Here is a 22,670-nt window from a genome sequence, read left to right on the forward strand (position 1 = left end):
ACACACACACACACACACACACACACTGGACTCCCTTCTTTTCCTGCCTTGAGACTGTTTCACAAGTGCCAGCTTGGTGTCTCTCACACAAGGGATTCTGAGAGACTGGCTTTCGGTGGCCAACACTTGTTAGAGAGGCAGCCTCACGAAGCCTCCACTTGGATAGAATGGGGGGTTATAGGGGACTGCGAATTAGAAAAGGGGTCTCTAGTGGCGCAACCGGGAAGTTGGTAAAATGGTAGAGGAAACACAAAATAATAAAACATACAGAAAAGAAAGTAAGCAATAATTAGGAGCAACGGAGCACTTTCTCTTCAGCAGGCTCCACTTTACGCGTGCCACATGGCCCATCTCGGTTAACTCTGAGAACCACACGGTGAGGCAAACGTGACCGTCTTCAGTTTGCTCACGCTGAGACTAAAGAGAAGAAAGAGAGGGCCTCGTGTGCTCTCCTTTATGGGAGCTATGAGGTCCGCAGGCAGAGGTCAGGCGTTTTTTGACTAATCTGTTCTCCTTCTGTGGAGAGACCCAGCATGCGGGGATGTCAGTCTGGGCTCATAAAGCAGTCTTCCGGCACACCGCTTCTCCGCTGCCAGGAGGCGCTTCGTTCCCTCCCCTTTCTGAAACCTGCATTGGTCACAGAAGAGTCGGGTACATTGCTAGTGAGTCACCTATGGCTACTTGGTCTGTTTACAGCAGCGTGTATCCCACATAACGGATAGGAACAGGCCTGCGGGGTGTACCCTGAAAGGTCAGAGATGAGACGCTTCACTTACGCTTTCACCCAGGGCACCACTTTTGAGGATTCACTTCTCAGGGCCTCGGTTTGCTGCCCGTAGAATGGCGGAGGTGAGGGGGGGAATAAGGGAAATGCCCTCACGCAGAAGGCATCAGTGGGAAGTCTCAAAAGAGTCGTCCCCCCCCCACAGCCCTGCAGCAACCCTCTGCTTGTACCCAGAACCAACAGAAGTGGGAGAAGGGAAGAGGGGAGCCCCCCTTCTTCCTGTCCCGGGGACAAGTGGGCAGACATTCTGGTGACCTGACCTGTCTGCTTCACAAGGTCTTCTCACACCCTTTCCCCATCCCCAATTCAAGGCTTTCTCGGGAAGAAAAATAGAAGAAAGATAAGAAGAGCCATCCTCCCCCTCCCCCACTTGCAGGGTGTGTATGTGTTATAAGATCATTCTTTGCCTTTCCTGTGTTCTGAGTGACCCAACAACATTCTCTCATAGCAACTGCACTTTTATATGGATTAAGAACCAAATGTTGAAAACACAGCAGAAAAAGGAATCTTATTGCAGTTTCCAATATCTGACCTGCCAAGAATCAGGAGCTTCAGGAAAGCTAAATCAATTACTTAAGAAGTTTCCATTTTTTCAGCTTTTCTCAAGAAAATTTGGAGGGAAACTCTGACTTACCTTTCCAAAAAAAAAAAAAAATGCATACCCGGCAATCAACTGATAACTAAGGCATTTCCACACTTCGTGTGTTGGATGGGAAAGCCTGAACAGAGATTTGCTAAGAGCACCAAAGCTGACTCCACAAGACTTCCTGGGACTGAGGTTGAAATAGCCCTTTTCATTAGTGAACTTACCCAGGTTACTTAAGAAATTTGCATTGTTCCTTGGTCAGTAAACTTCAATTTTTTGGAACGCAGCACTCTGGAGCAAAAAGCGTCAAAGGTCAGGACTTTGCTGTCTTCTTTCTAGAATCTTATTGAAAATTGTTTATTCTATGATATTTAAAAAGCTTTGTTCAATTTAACGCAGTTCACCTAATATATGTTGAATGCCTAAGTGTGCCTGGTTCATTGAATGCCTGATGCAAGAATTCAGAGACCCAGTATGAACTCAGGAGCACACAAAGTAGAAAGACAGCATGCAAACAGAGATCTATGGAAGTATGTAATCCGTGCTTCAAGGACAGGAGTGTCTGTTCAGGGGGAAGTGGTTCTGCCTCAGACTGTCGGGAGAGACTAGAGAATGACAAAGTTCCTGGTTGACAAGGTGAATAAGGCAATCCAGAGAGAGGGGGCTTCCTTTGTGTTTCAGGTTTTACACGCATTATCTTCGTTCATCTACTCACATACAAGTGGGTTTCAGGTCTTCCAGAATTAGTCTTCCCATCTTACAAGTTTAAGAAAACTGAGGCAACAAGAGACAGAGTTACTTGTCCATGATTTTACCTCAGTGAACCATGGTTTGGTCAGGCATCTAACTCACAGCCTGTGAGTTATAATCAAGGTGTGCTCTAACTTGAGACAGGCAGGTTTTGGTCAGGGGGGAAGGTAATGAGTTTTGCTCTTCATATGTCATGCAGTACATGGGGGGTAGATTAGCTGGAAATAAGGGTCTGGGATTCAAAGAGAGTTTGGAGAAAGATTTGGGAGCACAGGGAAGTTGGTGAGAGTTGAGGTATGTGTGAGAGTTAGTGAGATTGGCCTGGACAGGTGTGCGGTGAGAAAAGCACCTACAGATAGGATCCTAGGATAATAGAAAGAGTCACAAGATGCACAGGAGAAATGGAGAACGTGGCTGAAGCAGCAGAAAGAGAGGTAAAACCACGGAAACCAAGAGAAAGGAGAGTTTTAAGGAATGAACAGGGTTGGCAAATGCCATAAATGCTTCCAAAACCTTACACAGGGTCATTCAATTTGATGGTTGGAAGGTTTTCAAATACCTTAGAGACAGGACTTTTAGTTCTGAGGTGGGAAGACGGAGGAGACCTTGGCAAGAAGGAAGGTAAGGATAAGCAAGCAAAAATGGTCAGGAAAGCTGACTATGAATTCAGGAAAGAGTTAAGTCCTGAGCTTTTAAGGGACGAAATAAGGATTGTTTTGCTCGATTTGTTGGTCCATTCCAGGATGGAGGATTTTTAAGAATGTTTGCTTGCAGAAGGCAGGGTGTCAGTGGAAAAGAAAAGGTTCTAGAATAAGGTAGAGGCAGAGAGTTTGGGAAGGAACAGAATCCCAGAGGGAGTGGTGAAGAAGTCATCCTTGGAGAGATAAGAGATGATGCAGACTAATTTGAAGATCACTAGGGACACAGGGAACAATCCCAACCCTTAGCCTTGGCCTCATTTTCTCTGTGAAACCATGTCATGGGTCTGTGTTTACAGAGGAAAATACAAACTAACAGAAAGGTATTCGCAGGAGTGAAGAAATGGGGGGGGGGGGAGGTGTCAGAGGCAGGTATGGTTGTAGGAAAAATGACATCTAGTGGCCTGATTATCAGTAGAGGAGACAGCAAAATGCAAACCGGGAAGTAGGTTATATACATGATGTTCCCACTGAAAACACTACATAATTAAGCACATATTACATGGTATCCGATATCCTCTGGAGATGAAGACAAGAATGTCCATACTGAGAAAAACCAACTCAAGTGGATAATTTTTTCAAGCACTCCCTATGTGCCCAGTACTATAGTTAGTATGTATGTGGGCTATTAGAATTCCCAGTATGAACGGTTATTGCTGTTCCCTCCAGTTCACTGTAAGAAAACTCAGGGTTAGTTAAGCCACTTGCCTGAGGTCATCAATCTGGTTTGTCAGAGCCAGATTTAGGAACCAAGTCTGTCCATCTTGTAATTATATGCTCTTAAATATTATGTTTCCTAATGTAGAAAATTTTCTAACAAAAATTGTCACAAGAGGTTTGATAGTTACAAACATTTTTTTAAAGGAGTCTTAATGTGATTATTCTCGTGATGAAGTGAATATATGAGCCTGTTGATTCATTCATGTTGACTCATTCATCCATTCATTCATTTCAGTTATCATTTTTTTTTGAGCATCTACAATGAACCCAGCAACAGGCAAGTCAGCAAGGATTCCTGTGTGGAGGAGACCCGATTGTACCTTAGAGGAAACAGGCACTCAACAAAAACATTCATTTGTCTGTTGAAGGCAGTGTGAGAGAAGACTGTGCGGCCACCAAGGGGCATCAGGGGCGAGGGGCTGCTCTTCCTGAAGGTCAGAAAAGATTCAGAGAGGAAGTGGCCCCTTCTGAGTTGAGGAGATGAGTCGGTGTTAGGCGGGCTCTCCATGGGGCTGGGGCCTGGAGCACTGGGGGGGGGGGGAGGAAGGAGGAAGAGGGGGGAGGGGCAATCCTGTGAAGTAAAGCTCAGGGCCTTGTACAGTGTAATGTGTGGGACCACAAAGAAGCCTGAGTGGCCAGAGTGAGTTCCCAAATGGTAACAGGCTCATTCTTCCTGATTTTCGATATATCAGCATGCCATCTGCATAATTATTTGAGTGATATAGTTATTTAAATCAACTATTTAAAAATAACCTAGCTTCAAATTGAAGAAGCCACAAAATTGCTGTTTTGCTCCGTAGTTAATTATTTTTTCTAAGACATTAAAATTAAAAATATTCATCTGTGTCTCTTATAAATCATCTGCCATTGCATCACAAAGTGTGAATATCCTGGGCCAGAGCATAAAAGTGAGAAGCATGGGTCCTCTCTAGGTACACCAGTGTGTGCACAAGCACGCGCACTCACACGTGCTGTTTCGGATGTCATTTCAGAACGGGAGGGCCCGGAGGTTCCTGGAGGAGAGGTCAAGTCCTCTCCGCTGTAGAACGAGGCAGGTTGCATTGTGAGTGGTTGTGTGAAAGCATAAAAGAGCGAGCATGAATCCACCTGCTATTCATCTTATTTGGATTCCATGAGGCCACCTGGTAGTACTAAATAGCCAGAACTCTAATTTTAGGAACTTTGTCATCTTAGCAATAGGATGACAGCAGCCATACAAGAGGTCCAGGCTAAATGCAAATCAGCCTATGCCCGTGTTGATTGAGTGCTTCAGCCCTCTACTGACTGGCTGAAGGAACAGATTGAGTTAGCCCAGCAGGCAGCTAGTGGCAAAAGAGAAAGCCACAGAGGTGCAGAGGCAGGGTCACTGCCCCCGTTGCACAAGTGCCCGCTTCACGGCCCATCAGCCAGCCTGCGGGGTGGGGAGGTAGGGGGTCTGGCCAGCCCGTGCTGAGAGGGTTTGGAGGGGCAGCTGGAGCCACCGACCGGGAGCAGAGTCACGCTATTCAAGTCCTCAGCTCCGTTGCTGAGGCTGGGGCCTCATTAAGTGATACCCCTCCTCACCCCTAGAGAGAAGGCCAGACAACAAGTAATGCTTGTCTTCCCTTGGCAGAACAGCTCCACTCGGAGGCCCCTCCGCCTTCCTCCAAAGGCCAAAAGAAGGGCAGACGGAAGGAAGGAAGAAAGAAATGAAGCAAGGTGGGATGGATGAACATGCAGAAGAATGTGGCTGCTGCTTTAAATGTACCACTGTTTAAGCTCCAAACACAGTAGCCAAGAGCTCGTGTTAAATGGTGAGTAAATGAAAAGGTCAGCGTGTCCAGGGACCCAATTACCCTCAGCCTGGTGCACAGGAAGGCCCAATTAATCCTCATTAGCTCGGCTTCGGTGGGGTTATATGTGAGTGGCTCCGGCCCCTCCAGCTCCAGCTCCAGCTCGAGTTGTGTTCCTGGGTCCAAAAGCCCTATTGTGAACCTTGTTTTCTCAAGGCTCAGACTCAGCTCTAAACGCTCGCTCGTTTGACTCGAGAAAAAAGAGACTGTGGCCCCGAGGTAGTGAAGTGTTCCTTCTAAATCTGTCTCGTTTTTCTCCAAAATAAGAATTCTCTCGACCACACAGATATTTCATGAATCAAGACGTACCATACCCCATCTCCCTTGCACACACTCACACATAGACTCTTCTGAATTCAAATGATCGGATTCTGAGTACGAAGTTGGACCATGTCAACACAGCCTAATTTAAATGCTTTAAACAGAATGAGTAGTGTAATTAAATTGCTTATGCCTCTTGAGTTTTATTGGTTTAACAACCTATTATAATAAGTATGCAGTCGTTAAGCTAAACAGACAATTTGGTGCTAACATTCTGTCACTGTAAGGTACGAGGACAGCGCTGACAGGACCAGACCTCTGTGAAGATGGAGACTTTGTCTTTTGCCAGTTTCATCCTCCTGTTCTGGTATCATTTCATGTCAGTTTGCTTTTCCCGTATCCCTTTTCACTTGGCGCCCCCGGATCCCCTTCTAGTTTTCTCTTCCCCAGATCCTTGTTCTCAGATGGGGATCAGCTCATTCAGGCAGCACTGCCTCCAGCCCATGGCAGTGTGGTTTTTCCAAGTCTGATGCAGGGGCCACCTGCAGCTGGAACATGTGGGTGCCTGTAAACAAGTCACATTCCTGGGCTCCACCAACTGAATCACAATTTCTTGGAGTGGGAAATAAGAATAAGCATTTTCAATAAGTTTCCCAGGTAACCCCCTATGCGTGTGTGTGTACGCACGCACACACACACACACACATGCACACACACACACATCACTAAAATGAAGTAGTTAGTGTCCCAAGGGCTCAAAGAGAAGTTGGTGAATCCCAGAGACTTACAGATTCTAGGACGACACTCTTAGCATCGATCTAGGCTGGGACACATGTAAGGTGTTTGGATAATATGTGAGCTTCTCAGATCCAGGCATCGATGGCTCCTTTGGCAGAAGGCCAGCAGAGAAATAGTGAAGTTGAAATGGCCGTATCACATCCTGCAAAGGCCAGAAATGAAAGCTTGTATGGTAAGCAAGTAAAAAGAGGAAGGAATACTGGAAAGGGAGATAACCTCAGGAACGATGAGTGGGGAACAAGTTTATACTTGTCGATCTGATTGCCTACAACTTGTGAGCACGTATGTTATCCTGGTGTCCCCAGGGTGGCAGGACTAATGGTCCTGAGCCACCTCTAATTTGACCGTGGAATGACCAAGTGTGTGGATCCCACTAGTTTCCTTTTCCCTGTACACAATGGCCATACAAAACAGGAGCTTAAATCTGGGGCTTCTCTTCTGACCGCCCCCCCCCAGCACTCAAATGCACTCATTGCAGGAGCCTAGAGATGAAGGCTGTGTCATTTAGAAAGTGGACTCTCCATGGAGCACAGAGCGGCCTATTGTGGCTTCACCGGACATCACTGAGACATCTAAGGCAGGCTCCACCAAATTGTTAAAGTCCGAGCCTCCTTCTATCTTTCTGATCTGCCTTGCATAGAATGTAACCTCGTCCTGATGGTAGTTGTACCCTCACCTTCCCTCTGTATTCCGGGCAAAAGAAGGGAAACGGAAGCAACAAGAAGGGAAGTCACCACTTCTATCAAGAAAGCCAGAAGTTCCCTGCAAACCCAGAACCCTCTGCTTCTCACTGGTAAGATCTGAGATGACGACCCCCAATCGCAAGAGGATATGATAATTGTGACTTGCATTTTAAAAATTTAGAGCATTGTCTCCTTGGACAAAATTGGGATATTATTAGTAAAGAAGAAGAGACATTTGGATACTGGGTAGGTAATCGGCAGTGAGTAACCAGGCCTAGAGATGGCTTATCTGGGGAAGACAATTCTTTTGTTGTACGTACCTGCTTGTCCTTGCAGTGGGGTGTGAGTAGCAGTGAGGCTACGCACCTTCTCTCTTCACATGGTTCCCCAGCTTTTAATGTGTACCTCAAGCTTCTTGTGTCTTGTTTTAAGTCCATCCATCCATCCATCCATTCATTGAGACTGCACTCAGTATCAGGCACAAAGCCCCACCCTATGGGTGTGATGGCGTGAGGCTGACTTCCGCTCTCATGGAACTTACATGCCAGCAGAGGGAGGGAAAAACAAGAGCAGGTGAGTACAACACAGAGAGAGGAGTGCTGTTATAAGGGAAGTAAATGATGACACAGCAGGCCACACCCATGGCAGGGCATCCAATCCATTGAGGGGTTAAGGAGGCTGTTCTCAGAGTAGTGAAGAAACGTGGAGATCAGAACGCAAACTATTGCGCACGTGTTCCAAAGGAAGGGACGTGGGGGAAGGATACCAGCCTTTTGAAAACTTTTAATGTTTGGAATGTCTGAAATCCAGGGTGCAAAACAAGGAAAAGCAATCAGGACCGAGGTATCCAGGGTCAGACCAGGAGGACCTTCTTGGGACAGCACAGGGAGCCGAGGGAGGGCTTGAAGCAGCTGTCAGAGATGGTCACAGAAGGTCATGTTGAAATCCCTCTCAATTCTTTAGCTCAGATAACCCCATTCTAAGTGGTTTTCCTTTTATTTGGTGAAACACCCGGGAGGAAAACAGACAATTTTTTTTGGTCTTTTATGGCAGTACTGTGTTGACTCAGCTTCCAAAATCTATGAATCAGAGAGGCTAGACCACACTGCTAGTGTGTTCAGTGGCCTGTGACATCTAAAGCCATGTCACGAGCCACCCATTTGGGGCATAAACTGGGCACAGATCTGTGAGGCACTAATGAGTCCTCAACCTTGACAGCAAGCGAGCCCTTCCTCAGCCTGTCCCCCATCTCCCATGCGGGCCACCACCGGGCCCTCCCGCAACTCAGCAGGCAATCCTGCTTCCAGCCAATGAAGACTCACCTTGGAATTAACCCAATTTCTCTTTTCATCGTAAGTGCAGACCCCAAAGAGAAATGTCAGCGTACATTCAGGATTTATAACGTGTGATGGCTCAAGGATGGAAATCAGGGTGGTATTGGAAATCCTCAGATACTGAATTAAAATGTGTGAAAATTCAAGCAGAAGATCATCTGGAAATGTACTTTTCTGAGTTTCTTAGCAGGAAATGATGGAGGGAGAGATGGGGAAAGGGAGGAAAGGGTGCGAGGACATAGAGAAGATATTTATTGGCCACTTCCTATTATGTAACCATCATCTTTACACATATTTCCAGGCCTCTATGTTACCGCTTCTCCAGTAGGCAAGTAGGCCAGAGTTCAGAAAGCTTCCATGAACTTGTAAAGGACGAAATCCCACAATCCCCACTTCACCAGCTCACCTGGTAAGAAAGACCTCAAAATGAAAACCCCAGCATGTGTGGTCTCTACGAACAAGGAGGAGGAAGACCTGGGGTCAATCTGAAGGTCTTTGTAATGGAAAAGCAGTTCACACAAAACCGAAGTCCACACAAATACCTGCGTACAAGTGTTTATAGTAGCTTTATTCATAATTATCAAAAACTGATAGCAACCAAGATGTCCTTGAATGGGTGAATGACTAAACCGTGGTACATCTGCACATTGGAGTCCTATTCGGCAGTCAAAGACATGAGCTGTCAAGCCACAAAAAGGCACAGAAGCACCTTGAGTGCCTACTACTAACTGAAAGAAGCTGATCTCTAAAGGCTACGTTCTATATGATTTTGACATATATGACATACTGGAAAAGGCGAAACTATAAAGACAGTAAAAAGATCAGTGGTTGTTAGGGGCTGGGGAGAGGGACGAATAGACGGGGCCTGGGAGGTTTTTAGGGCTGAAGCTGGGTGGATGATGCTGTAATGGTGGACACCCGGCCGTATGCACTCGCCAAGAGCCATGGGTCGTGCAACATGGAGAGCGAACCCTGGTGTAGTATGTCGGTAGTGGTTCATCAGTTGTAACGAATGTACCCCACTAATGCAACATTTAATAATAAAAGAAACTTGGAGTGGAAGCAGACATGTAAAGGAACTCTCTACTTTCCACACAATTTTTCTGAAAACCTAAAACTGGTCTGAATAAGGAAACCTATTAAAAGGAGTCTCTGGCATGAGTTTTTCCCAGAAGGAAGACACAGAAGCTTTAGATGCTCGTGGTAGACCTGGCAGAGGTGGGGGATTCACAGGGCAGAGGGGACTGTGTCATGGAGATGCATCCATTCCATGGTACATTCTGTTGACCCCTGCCCAGCACTGCTTCCTCGGGACAGTCTATGAGTTACACGCAGAATCTGGAGGTGGGCTTTCCCCTCAGATTTGGGGGTGGGCTGACTAATGCGTGACTAGGAATTTTCAAGGAGATGTGATCCTGATAGCTTAGGCCCATCGGACAAACAAGTAGCCCTGTCATCATAGACTGTAGCATTTCGAGTGAGGTGACTCATGCTCACATCAGACTCTTCAGATGCCTGAGATTTCAGGTCACCCTACGGCATGGGGCCGGCTGGCTGAGAAGTCCTCACGAGGGATCCCGCATCACTGAGGACAACGAGGGAGGAGGGCACCAGGAAAGACCAACAGAACGGGGCCTTGAACGTTCACGAATGCTAAACCCTTGATCTGAAAGACACGCCTAAGGTGTGACTGCTGGAGCTACTCTGTCCTCCAAGAGCAGCTCCTCTCTGGAGACACATTAAAAGAATACTGGTAGTCACCCCTGAGAACTGAATATTTAACACTCTGGCAAGTCAGCAGGGGAGGCTCGATTGATATCCCAGGTGAGGAGACCTGGGCTTACAGGTGCAGAGCACGGCCTGAAGGGCCCGGCCAGTGCATGCTGGAAGGGCTGACTGGTTCTGGTGCACTGCTTTCCACATTAGTAACTCGGCATGGCCCTTGAGGCTTTGGTCACGTCAGGGAACTATTTAGTGTTCAGCCCAAGCAGGAGATCCTAATGCTTTTAGTTCTTGAGGCCTTTCTCAGACCTTCTCTGCCCCCTTTATCCCATGCTAGTTTTCCCCATGTACCCGAGTCTCAGCCTTAGAACAATAGGAACATATCTCCTTTTCCTCTTGGCTCCTAGTTCTATGGCCATCACACAGGTCCCCCCTCTGCACTAAATTTAGGGACAGGAGACAGGGTCCAGACAACAGAGACCCCACCTGACCGCTGACAGCCCATGCTAATCACCATCCTTATCGTCCACCAAGGGCTTTCCCGGTGCTGGATACGACACCATGCTTTTCTCATGCCTGAGCTCATCGAAACCCCCAAAACCTTAAAGAGCCCTCAATATCACCCACACATTACAGATGAGGAAAGTGAGGCTCGAAGATGTCAGCCGACTCGCACGGAGGCAGGAGGCCTGGCGGCCCTGAGATGACAACCGCATTGTTTCGGACTCTCTGAGCCCCAGCCTGTCGTGATAATGTGACTGTTCAGCTGAAGTAGACCAGACAGGAATGTGGATCTTTCAAATCACAGACTTTTTGTGGTCTTCACGTGACATTCAAAAATCAAATATGCCCCTGTTATGTCTATTTTCTCCTAATATTTTCTCAGTGGGAGCTTGAGATTCTTCCACTGGAGACAACCGGTTTATATTCCCCAAGAGCCAAGTGGAATGCCACGAATGACAATGTCATTGCCCTGAATACCTTTGATCCTCTCATAACCACAGATTGTAGCATGTATAAAATGGACATACAAACTTCCTGCATATTTGTCCCTTCTGTTCCAGGCATGCTTACACCACAGGATGTTATGTATATCTAGGAATGAATAGGTTTTTTAACAGGGGAATTCCCCTGTTCATCCCAATATAATATAAGCCTCAAACCTAATCAGTGACATGGTAGAATTACCGTTTTTCTGCTCCTGGGTACCACAGAGCCACTGGGGACAGGGGAAGCCAAAGCCCTTGGCCCATCCTTAGCCCCGCGCTAGGCAAGTCTTCTTTCCAAGGGCTGGTGCCACCACTCACAGTGCCCAGGGCAGTCCTTTCTTTGAGACTCTGACCTTGGAATTCCCTGAGAAGTCTGTGGAGGATAATGACATGGGATGAGACCTAGGGATTTTAGAGGACCAGCCCTAAAGGTCCCAGGTGGAACGACCGAACTTCTTTTTCCAGAACTGTTTCAGCTTCCAAAAGCAAAATATATGAATTAGCCACCTCTGTCTCAGTTCTAGAAATAATATTGATATTAAAAAAATTTTTTAAGTATAAATGCTAAGAACCAGATAATCATCTATGAAAGCCTGCATTGGGCAAGTGCCTTTGATATGGATAAAGACTGTAAAAGACTTTCTGCCTAGGAGTGTATGTTAATCCTGTGTAAATACCATCATATTGTGTTTACCTAAATACATCCTAAATAGTCATTGCTCCAATACCATAACTGCATTTTGTATTGCACATTTACTTTACGTGGTTGCTGTTGGTTTCAATGAATATAAATAGGATGTTGTATAAATATAAATATAAATATAAATATAAATATAAATATAAATATAAATATAAATGGTACCAACATGTCAGTTTCGAGGTGAATGTGGCCTTCCGCCCCTGGACACCTCAAGTTCCCCAGAGCTCTGTGGCTGCAGGGCAGCTGTCCTCCGGGGGCACAGATGGATCCCCAAGATCAAAAAACTCTAAAGTAGCAGAAACCATGCAGATGCCCACAGGGGGGTGGCAATGGATGTAAATGGCAGATTCCATTTAAGTGTTGAGAGCAGGGATGAGCAGGTGAGGACAGAGGAACAAACCCCTTTGCCAAGAGGGCGTGGCCAGTCTCTCGGTGCCACTGGCATGAGGGACCCAGTGCAACATGCAAGTGCAGGGTCCTTTGTCAAGACAGCACCAGTGGAGCATCGAACCAAACATGGGGGTGCGATGTGTGACTGCACAGGTCAGGGGCCCATGCAGGTGGCCTCAGCCAGGAGAGAATGGTGGGCCATGTTGATGACACGAGCACACAGAGACCAGAGCTTGCTCTTTCCCTGAGGCCTTTAACCTCAGCGCAGGACCCTAGCTGGATGCTGTAGGAGGTGGCCTGGGGTACTGAGGGAGTCGGCTTTCCATGGCCCCCCTGTGCTGCCTCTCCTGGCGTCTGCCCCTCCACTGTTTCCACCAGCTCCCAGGCCTGTTTGGAGCTCCTGAGCTCAGTCACCTGAGTCTTTGATAACGTGGCAAGGAGCTTTCCAGAAAGCCATGGGAACACAGCTGTGGGATTCGAGGTCAAGACCTGACATGTCTTCCTTTCATGTGGTCCTGTTCTAAAACAGAATTCATGTCTTCCCTCCACCCATGATATTTACATTATTTTCCACTTTTATTCCTAACTCATTTTATTCAACGTTGTTTATTTTATAATGTGTTATTCATGTTTTATTTCAAATATTTATTATGTTTCAAACATGCGAAATAATTGATTACATTTCAAACATAATATACAGACATCCAAACATATCTAATCTTCGATTTAATAAATGTTGGCATTTTGACATATTTCTTTCAGCTCTATTTTCTTTGTTTTAAGAAAGAAATATAGGAGCGCCTGGCTGGCTCAGTCAGTAGAGCACGTGGCTCTTGATCTCGGGATTGTAAGTTCAAGCCCCATGTTGGGTGTAGGGACTGCTGAAATAAATCAACTTAAAATAAATCCTTAAAAAAGTAAAAGAAAAATAAAGAAATATTACATATATATGTGAAATACCCCATTTATTCCTTTCCCTTTTACTCCAGAATTAACCACAATCTTGACGGTTTTATAACTTCCCCATCAATGGTTTTATGTTTTAGGTTTTGATACTTAAGTAAATATATACATTTTTTTCCTTTTTTTAAATTTCTAATTGAAGTAGAGTTGACATATAGTGTTAAGTTAGTTTCAGGTGTACAGCATAGTTATTCAACAATTATATGCATCATGAAACGCTCACCACGATAATTGTATTACAATATTATTGACTATGTCCCCCATGTGTGCCTTCCATTCCTGTGACATTCATTTTATAACTGGAAGTTTCACCTATTTTGCTCTCCTCCTTCCCCAATTTCGTTCATCCCCCCACCCCCTCTGCTTTGGCAACGACCAGTTTGTTCTCTATATTTATGAGACTTTCTCTCTTTGTTGTTGTTGTTTGTTTGTTTGTTCATTCGTTTGGGCTTTTTTTTTTTTTAGATTCCACATGTAAGTGAAATCATATGGTATTTGTCTTTCTCTGTCTGGCTTATTTCACTCAGCATAATACCCAAATTATATAATTCATTTTCAACTTGTTTTTTTTTATTCCCTCAACACTTTCAGAATAGATCTATGTTGATGCAGTACATCTAGGATATTCATTTTAACTGCTGTTTAGTAAGTCCCTATATGCATATAGGATAATTTATTCATGCCTCATGCATGAGTCTTTCTGTTTCTTTCTGATTTCTTGTTATTGTAAACAATGTGCAGCGAAGATCTTGGTATATGGGTCCTTGTGCATGTGGATACATTTCTCAAAGCTATGGGTTGTGGAATTTGAACATTTACAGGTTGGGAGCAGCTTGACAATATCCAATCAGGGCTGTACCAATTTACACCCCACACTCAGTATCTCAGAGCCCCCAAATCCCATATCCTCTCCCACACTTACTATGAGACATTATTTTTTTGGCCATACTGATGAGTGTGAAGAGATGTGTCATTGCTGATCTAATCTTAATTTTTGTCGCTGATGGGATCAGGTGTCTTTCCTTATGTTTATAGGACATTAGGGTTTTCTCTTTTACCAAGCACTTATTTATATCCTTTGCCGTTTAAAAATCTTAGATTGTTTGTCTTTCTTTTTTTTTTTCAACATTTATTTATTTTTGGGAGAGAGAGAGACAGAGCATGAACAGGGGAGGGGCAGAGAGAGAGGGAGACACAGAATCGGAAACTGGCTCCAGGCTCTGAGCCATCAGCCCAGAGCCTGACGCGGGGCTCGAACTCCCGGACCGCGAGATCGTGACCTGGCTGAAGTCGGACGCTTAACCGACTGCGCCACCCAGGCGCCCCTGTCTTTCTTATATTGCTATGAGGATGTCCTTTATACATCCTGGTGTGGATTAATTTTCAGTTAAAGTGTAGCAAGTATCTTCTCCGGGTCTGTGGTTCACTTTCTCACTTTGCATGGTCTTTCCTTACACAGAAGATTTTAATTTTAATGTGAAATTTATCATTCTTTGTTTTTTACATCTTTTGTTTTGTTCTTTCTATGTCTTGTTTAGGGAATCCTTCTTTAATCCAACCTTATAAAAATGCTCTCCAATATATTTCTTTCACATAATTTTGTAATTTTGCATTGATAATTAAGTCTTTGTCCATAAGCATGTATCTTTTTTAAAAAATTTTTTTATGTTTATTTATTTTTGAGAGAGAGAGAGCATAAGCAAGGGAGGGACAGAGAGAGAGGGAGACACAGAATCTGAAGCAGGCTTCAGGCTTTGAACTCTCAGCACAGAGTCCGATGCAGGGCCTGAACCCATGAACCATGAGATCATGACCTGAGCTGAAGTCAGACACTTAACCCACTGAGCCACCCAGGTGCCCGTAAGCATGTATCTTTTTTAAAATTGTGGTATAATGTTATGTGTATAAAAATACACATAAAATTTAACATCTCCCCAATATGTTCTTCTAAATATTTTAAAGTAGTAGTCTCCATATGTATGTCTTTAATCCTCTTGGAATGTAATTTTCTCTATTACAGAAATAGGGAACATTTTTATTAGGTAGGATGCTGATATTTCTTTTTATTTTGTTAATCTTTTTAATGTTTATTTATTTTTGAGAGAAAGAGAGAGACAGAGTGTGAGCAAGAGACAGGCAGAGAGACACAGAGACACAGAATCTGAATCAGGATCCAGGCTCTGAGCTGTCAGCACAGAGCCCAAAGCTGGCTCTCGAACCCACAAACCACGAGATCGTGACCTGAGCCAAAGTTGGACACTTAACACACTGAGCCACCCAGGTGCCCCAGATGCTAATATTTCTGAGGTAAGATGCTAACTTAATGTTTTTCCAAATGGGAGTTCTCTAAAGATGATTTATTTAATAGCACATTCTATTTCTACTTACTTGTAACTCCACTTCTGTCATATATCAAGTTCATATATCTTTATGTTATCTTCCACTGGTCAATTTGTTCCTTCAATAACACCATGCTGTTATATTTGCCATAACTTGATCATGATCACTGATACCTAATGCTTTGTGAGGATGCTTTAGGCTGCAAATAATGCTAGCATAAAAAAGTGGGGTTTTATAAAATGCCATATAATAAGGAATCTGAAGGAAAATGGCCATTGCAACTTCAACCATCACTTTCTCACAAAACATTCAAAGACAAAAAGGTACCTTCAAAGTTATCCCTTGCTTTTTATCAGAGAAAAAAAATCCTTTTCCAGAAGCCCTTCTAGGCATTTCTGTCCATGTGTCATTGCCCAGTCATGCGTAAGACCGACAACCAACCATCCACCATTTCCACCTAGCAAAGGGAAATGGGGGTTCAGGACTTGGCTTATTATTGTGACTTGTCCATCTCTTCTCATAATTCTGTCATCAACTTTGACTTCACATATTTGGGGACTCTAGTGTTAGATGTTTAAAGATTCAGGATTGTGATCTTCCTGGCACTCTTCCTTTTATTCTTATACAGGAATATATTTTCTATTTTTTCCTTACTAATTCCTTGTTGTCTTACAGACTATTTTGCTTAAAATTAATTTTAATATTCTGGTTTTCTTTTTGTCAATGCTTTCCTGTATCTCTTTTCTCATCCTTCTACTTTCAAGGTCTATTTCTTTATGTTGTGCATATTCCTCTTGTGTGTATCAGCAGGCATGGGCTATGCTATGCTTCATAACAAACAATTCTAACATTTCTACAGCTTAAAACAGCAAAGATTTTATTTCCCTCTTGAGCTACGGGTCCCTCCAGGATTTACAGAAGGTTTTGCTCCACCTGGTCCTTACCTGGGGTCCACAGCAGCCACTCTCTGTAGCATCGCTAGTGGGCATAGCAGAAGAGAAGAAAAACTTGATATATCATTCACTGAATGTTAACATTTCCACCCCTCTGGGTCACACATCACTTCAGCTTCTTCAAAATTTGTCGTGACAAGTTACAGAGCCACATCTCACTCCTGAGGAGCAGGTGAGTGAAATTCAACCCAAGAGTCCAGAATGAGAATAAGAAATATTTAGTGAACAGCATTAATAACTGCCATGGCAGATATTTAAATGGTTAAAATAAAATTCAGTGTGAGAGGCTGCATTAATTGGTAAGATTATACTATATATTATATTATGTTATATATTATATTATATTTACTGTGAATATTTATATATGGACTAATTTGTGCTTTTATTACCTTGCTTTTATTTCTCTTGTCCACTTCCTTTACTCTCATTTATTGGGATAAAGAACACATCTGTTATTTCTAGTTTTACATGCTTACCTTTAAATTTTGATAAGTGCATTTAATGAAGCAAACCAAACATTTTTGTATTACAAGGAACTCAAAATACAGTTATTCTACAAAGTGTCCTCTGTTGTCTGTGGTGTTTGCTTTTCTAGCACTTTCGTCTCACCTTACTTTTAAATTTCTCTTGAAATCTTTTTTAAAAACTATTTTTAACAGTCTTCAACTCTGTAGACTTATTGTCCATTTTAACAACCATTTGCTCACTACTGCTTTTTCCCTCCTGTTCATGTCAGGGTTTATTTTCTTCTAAGTTGATTACAGCAAGTAGTTCTTTTATTAAGCACATTTAAAGAATTAACTCCCACTCATTGTTTGTATGAAAACGTCTTTATTTTGCCTTCTCTTTCGAAAGGAAGTTTAGCTACTTGCAGAATCCTACACTGACGACTGTTTTCAATATACAGTTAGTGAGCATTTTGAAGATATTATCCCATTGTCTTCAGGTCTCCATTTGGTGATAAGAAGTTCATTATCAGCCTAATTTTCGTTCTTTTATTTCAAATATCTCCCCCCACCCCAGCTGCTATGAGGACCTTCTTCTTGGCTTTGGTGTTCTGTAGCTCCACTACAATGTGTCTAGGTGAGGATTTTATTTTTAATCTATCTTGCCTAGGATTCACTGAGATTCCTACATCTGAGAATTGATGCTTTAAAGCAATTCCAGAAAATTCTGTGCCATTATCTTTTTGAATGTTGCTTCTCTTTCCACTCTTTTCTTTCTGAAAATTTAATTTGCCATATTAAATTTTTTTTTAATTTTTTTATTTATGAGAGAGAGAGAAACAGAGCATGAGTGGGAGAAGGGCAGAGAGAGAGGGAGACACAGAATCTGAAGCAGGCTGCAGGCTCTGAGCTGTCAACACAGAGCCCGATGTGTGGGTTGAACCCACAAACCATGAGATCATAACCTGAGCCTAAGTCAGATGTTTAACTAACTGAGCCACCCAGGCACCCTTGTCATATTTTATTTTATTTTATTATTTTTAAAAATTATTTTTAATATTAATTTTTGAGAAAGAGAGAGACAAAGCACAGGGGGAAAGGGGCAGAGAGAGAGGGGGATACAGAATCTGAAGCAGGCTCTAGGCTCTGAGCTGTCAGCACAAAGTCAAACCATCCCACAAACCATGAGGTCACGACCTGAGCCAAGTCTGATGCTTAACCAACTGAGCCACCCTGGCGCCATATTTTAGACTCTGCCTAACTCTATTGTACATATTGCTTATCTTCTCCTTCACATTTCAATTTATACAGCACTGCATTCTGCATTCCAGGTAATTTCCCAGATTTTATGTTTTTGTTTATTGATTTTTTTTCTTGTAGTCTGTTTAATGTAACTTTTAGCCTAGCCTTTGAATTTTTAATTATAATTTTTTCTCTTTGCAGAAAGCCTTGATTTAGTCATTTTGATTAATTAGATTGTTCTTCATGCACAGTATCATACCTTTCAGCCCATTTTCTATTCCTTTTAAATAGAATAATAATTTTAGATAGTCTCATTTCCTAGATTTGTTCCAACAATCCAGGTTCCAGATTGTTCTATTCTAGTTCTTGGGAGGGGCATCATCTTCCTATTGATTGTGTATATCAACTGTCTCTTATGGTGAGTAATTAATTGCTAATATCATTTGCAGCATTTTTCCTGCAAGTTCATCTTGAAATTTTTCAGACTGGCATTTTTTTCCTGAATGGTGATTTCTCAAAGAAAGTAACCCATGGTCTGATTCTAGCAACACAGAGAACCAAACTATCTGGGACTCAGCTCCACTACAAACTGCAAACATATTCAAGTGTCAGATGAACTATAACAACAGAACGGTACGTAAAACATGTGTGAGGGAGAAAAAGTAAAGGGAATCTCTTTTTTATCATTAAGTCACCAGCTCTGAATCCCTAGTGGTTTTGTTTTTGTTGTTGTTGTTGTTTTGTTTTTGTTATTTTCTTTTTATTTTTTTTTAATTTTTTTTTTCAACGTTTATTTATTTTTGGGACAGAGAGAGACAGAGCATGAACGGGGGAGGGGCAGAGAGAGAGGGAGACACAGAATCGGAAACAGGCTCCAGGCTCTGAGCCATCAGCCCAGAGCCCGACGCGGGGCTCAAACTCACGGACCGTGAGATCGTGAGCTGGCTGAAGTCGGACGCTTAACCGACTGTGCCACCCAGGCGCCCCTTTGTTTTTGTTATTTTCAAGGAAGCCAAGGATTTCACCTGTCTGAGACCAGATTTCATGTTATTTACTGAGTTCAAATTCTGCACTAGCTGGTGCTAAAAATCTGATTGTCACTCTGTGCATGTGACAGGCTGGAGTCTTGCTTAGTTTTCTACTTTTCACTGTGCCCCAGCTTGCCACATTGCTCCTGGTGGTTTTCCTATGAAGGGTTTTTCACGGAGTGAGTATCCTTCTAGGGTTCAATGCCAGTGTCAGTTCAAGCACTATGCCTTAGGGGGTCAAAGTCCATGTTCTCTGTCAAAGGGTGAGTGTTAGTACTTCAGCCCATCAGTTGTAGGACACTTATCTAAATCTGAATGACCCCACTATCATTTCGGGTTGCTGCTAATTTAGCTGTGCACTGGCCAAGAGTTCACTCTTCATTTCTGACAACTAGAGATTCCTTGTGTTTACTTTTCCTCTCAGATACATTTTACAAGCTGCTGTGTTATTATAAAATATCCAGAATTTATATGTTGTGGCAAGAGGCGTAATAGTTCAGTGCTCCACGTTGCTGGAACCACCCAGAGCTTTACTTTCTGTGTAAGAAATCACCACTCAGGGAAAGACATCACCAATCAGTAATTACTTTGATGGAAATTTATTAAAATATTGAATTTCCCCAATGAATAAAACTTGGAAATACATACATGAATGTGTTAGAATGGTATCTACACCTCCAAGTAAGAAAAATGTTCTCCATGACATCAGTCACTATTTACCTTTTGTGTCTCAGTTCGTGGCCACGTTGTTTTAACTCTGTTTTAGTAATGAAACTTCTCAAAATTAACATATGGAACTGCATTTTTGTTAAACTATTTACTTCTCATTTCTTGTTTCCAGGTTTAATTTAATATTATCCTTCACTCCAGCTACCATGCTTTGTAGAAAATGCGTTCTCTTGCAGAGCCAAGGAAATGTAAAACAAAAATGACACACACACATGTCCCAAAAGTATCCATCTGTTCATTCACCCTTCTGGAATTTAGGAATTTTTTCATCTACTAGTATGGAGACTTTTCCCCTTTAAGGCTCATATATCAGCTATTTTGTAAGACCTGGTAAATCCATAACATAGCATGAGATAAGTTCCAGGGAGTAAGATAACATTTGTTATTTACAATTCGTTCAATCCCCTTGACAATTGAGTGTTATTTTCACTTGAAGAGAAATGGTAAAATGAATGAGAATGAAAATTAAGTGCTGGGAGTTGGCAAAATAGGACCTTTATGTTGGTGAATATTGAACACAGGGAAAATGACGAGTGACAGCCAGCTAGGAATTATATTTCATGGGAAGGGACTTCATAGCCAAATATAGACAGAGGGGATTACTGCTCTTGAAATCCTGTTTTGGAATATTTCTTAAGATTTTTTTTTTTTTAACTGTGTTTGTTTTCCCCGTAGCCAAAGCCCCAGAAAACCTATAGTAGCCCTCCTCCCTGCCCTGTTCGAGACCAGAGCTGTTGTGGAGAACACCGCCCCCACCCACCCAGGCACAAGTTGTATTTACTGAATCAGCTCTAATTACAGCTTTTGCTGAGGTTGTGAGGTCGGGAGAAGCAGTCACATCTTTCTCAGAAGGAAAACATGAGGTTGGAAAATTTTATCTGCTGAATTTGTTTTCCCAGCCCAAATATAGGCAGGTAGTCTATTCACGGTATATAAATAATTGTGCCTTTTTAGTGCGTCTTCTACCTCGAAATCCTAACAACTGACAAAACAATGTAAAGGCAGCTGCTAATCCATGAATAGTTTGAGTTCTGAAATACACTCATAAGTGTAGGAACAAGAGTGAAGTGAGGCACCACCTCAAGAACTGGGAAATAATTTCGTCCCTTTAGAGTTACATTAGAAATTGACCTATAAGGAACCAGAGTCAGGAGAACAAAGTCACTTTAATATGGTAGAACTGATGGTTCTAATAGATGTATGGCAAGGGCGTGCATGGATGACAGGGAAATCGATATGAATTTAGCAATTCATCGCTAACGTTTGAAGCATGAATCTAAACCTTGATCCAGCCAAAAGAAATACCTAAGGATACATGAAGTAATTGTATCAGTGTTATTCATAGGGAAAAATAAAGAAATAACCTAAGCTCAAAGAGGTTGGTTAAAGAATTATTAGTAATTGTTAGTAATTATTTTATAACTGTTAATAATTAATTACAAAGCAATATTATAGAGTAGTTCATACAACACAGGGAAATGCATCAGTTAGCCTCTCTACTTTTGTCTTCCACTACTTCTCCAGACCTATCAGGTAGAGGGGGTTCCTCTAGATGGAAACTTAAAGATCTCCATATTTGATTTCATTTTTTAAATCATTCTTAGCGTGCAATTCTCCAAACTTAGAGCTTGGTTTTAAGAGAAAACTTCTCTCTTTATCTAACTTGGGCCCTCTGGAGGTAGGTAGTCTAGAAGGGCTGGTGGTTCCTTATGCCCCCTCATGCCCCGCTCTATTTCCTCACTTTTCCCCCATTTTTCTATTTTGCCGACTGGGGCTCTTACCCCCTTCACAGGGTTCTGGTGAAGGAGGAGAGTAGTAAGGGAGCAAGAAAGTTTTCTGACTTGGTTCTGTAATGAGAGGTCATGGGTCTGGTTGGAGGTCAAAGCTTTCTTTCTCTGCTAGGCTCTTTGCTGGACTTTTGGAGGCTCCCAATGGACTCATTCGATTGCATTTTCCATGACTTTGCATGCGTTCCCTAAATTTAGTCACTATCCTCGCAGCAGTCCATTCAGCAGAGACTATGTAAGTCCCAAGGCCCCCAGGAAATGCTCTTGGGCTGCACTGAGAATGGTCCCACCAGTTCTCCCTGACTGTGAGGCCACATGTGGTCCATAGGAAACACCCACCTTCCTCTTCTCCGAGGGCAGGCAGACTCAGCCTAGTGCATGTACCCCATGTCAGCTTTTAAGTTTTCCAAGCAGAAGTCGGTTATCAGTCTACTGTGTCTCCCCAACTAAGGAGAACACATATCAAATCAATTCTGAGTGCTCCTTGAAGCCTCTCTCTTTTAACCAACAACCTGATGTGACCTGGAGAGCATCCCACTCCCCGTCTCTTTCTGGTTTGGATGGGGGTTCTTACATCCCACTAACTGCTCCATTCAGTGAAATCTTTCTAAAGATTTCCTTTCCTAATCCCTAGTCTTGCTTTTATATCCTCGATGTGAGGGAAGTCCCTAGGAACTATGAAACTAAACTTTTAACATCTCCTTTGAAACTCCTACCATGTGGAATACATGGTTTTCAACCCCCTTTGTCTTTGCCATGTATCACGTCTCTGGATCTTAGTGGAAACTACATGCCGCAAATGGGGACATGAATGACCCTTATCCAATAACTCCAGACTTTTTGATCATGACAGTGTCAGAGCTTTGGGGGAGACTTTGTGTATACAAAGGGAATTCCTGAAGTTAAATTTGGAGGCAAGGTCTCATATATCTGAA

General features: G+C 43.0%; 1 long non-coding RNA gene across 1 annotated transcript; it reads right to left on the reverse strand.

Moving 5' to 3' along the window:
* Window positions 1–5,814: 5,814 nt before the first annotated feature.
* Window positions 5,815–8,048, reverse strand: LOC122486431. Its single transcript, XR_006298158.1, has 3 exons — window positions 7,433–8,048; window positions 6,420–6,571; window positions 5,815–6,196 (listed from the first exon to the last, which is right to left on the reverse strand). It is a non-coding gene; the product is annotated as an uncharacterized LOC122486431 (long non-coding RNA).
* Between the last annotated feature and the right edge of the window lie 14,622 nt (window positions 8,049–22,670).

Source organism: Prionailurus bengalensis, chromosome A2 (genome assembly GCF_016509475.1).
Source record: "Prionailurus bengalensis isolate Pbe53 chromosome A2, Fcat_Pben_1.1_paternal_pri, whole genome shotgun sequence".
NCBI classification, from domain to species: Eukaryota; Metazoa; Chordata; class Mammalia; order Carnivora; family Felidae; genus Prionailurus; species Prionailurus bengalensis.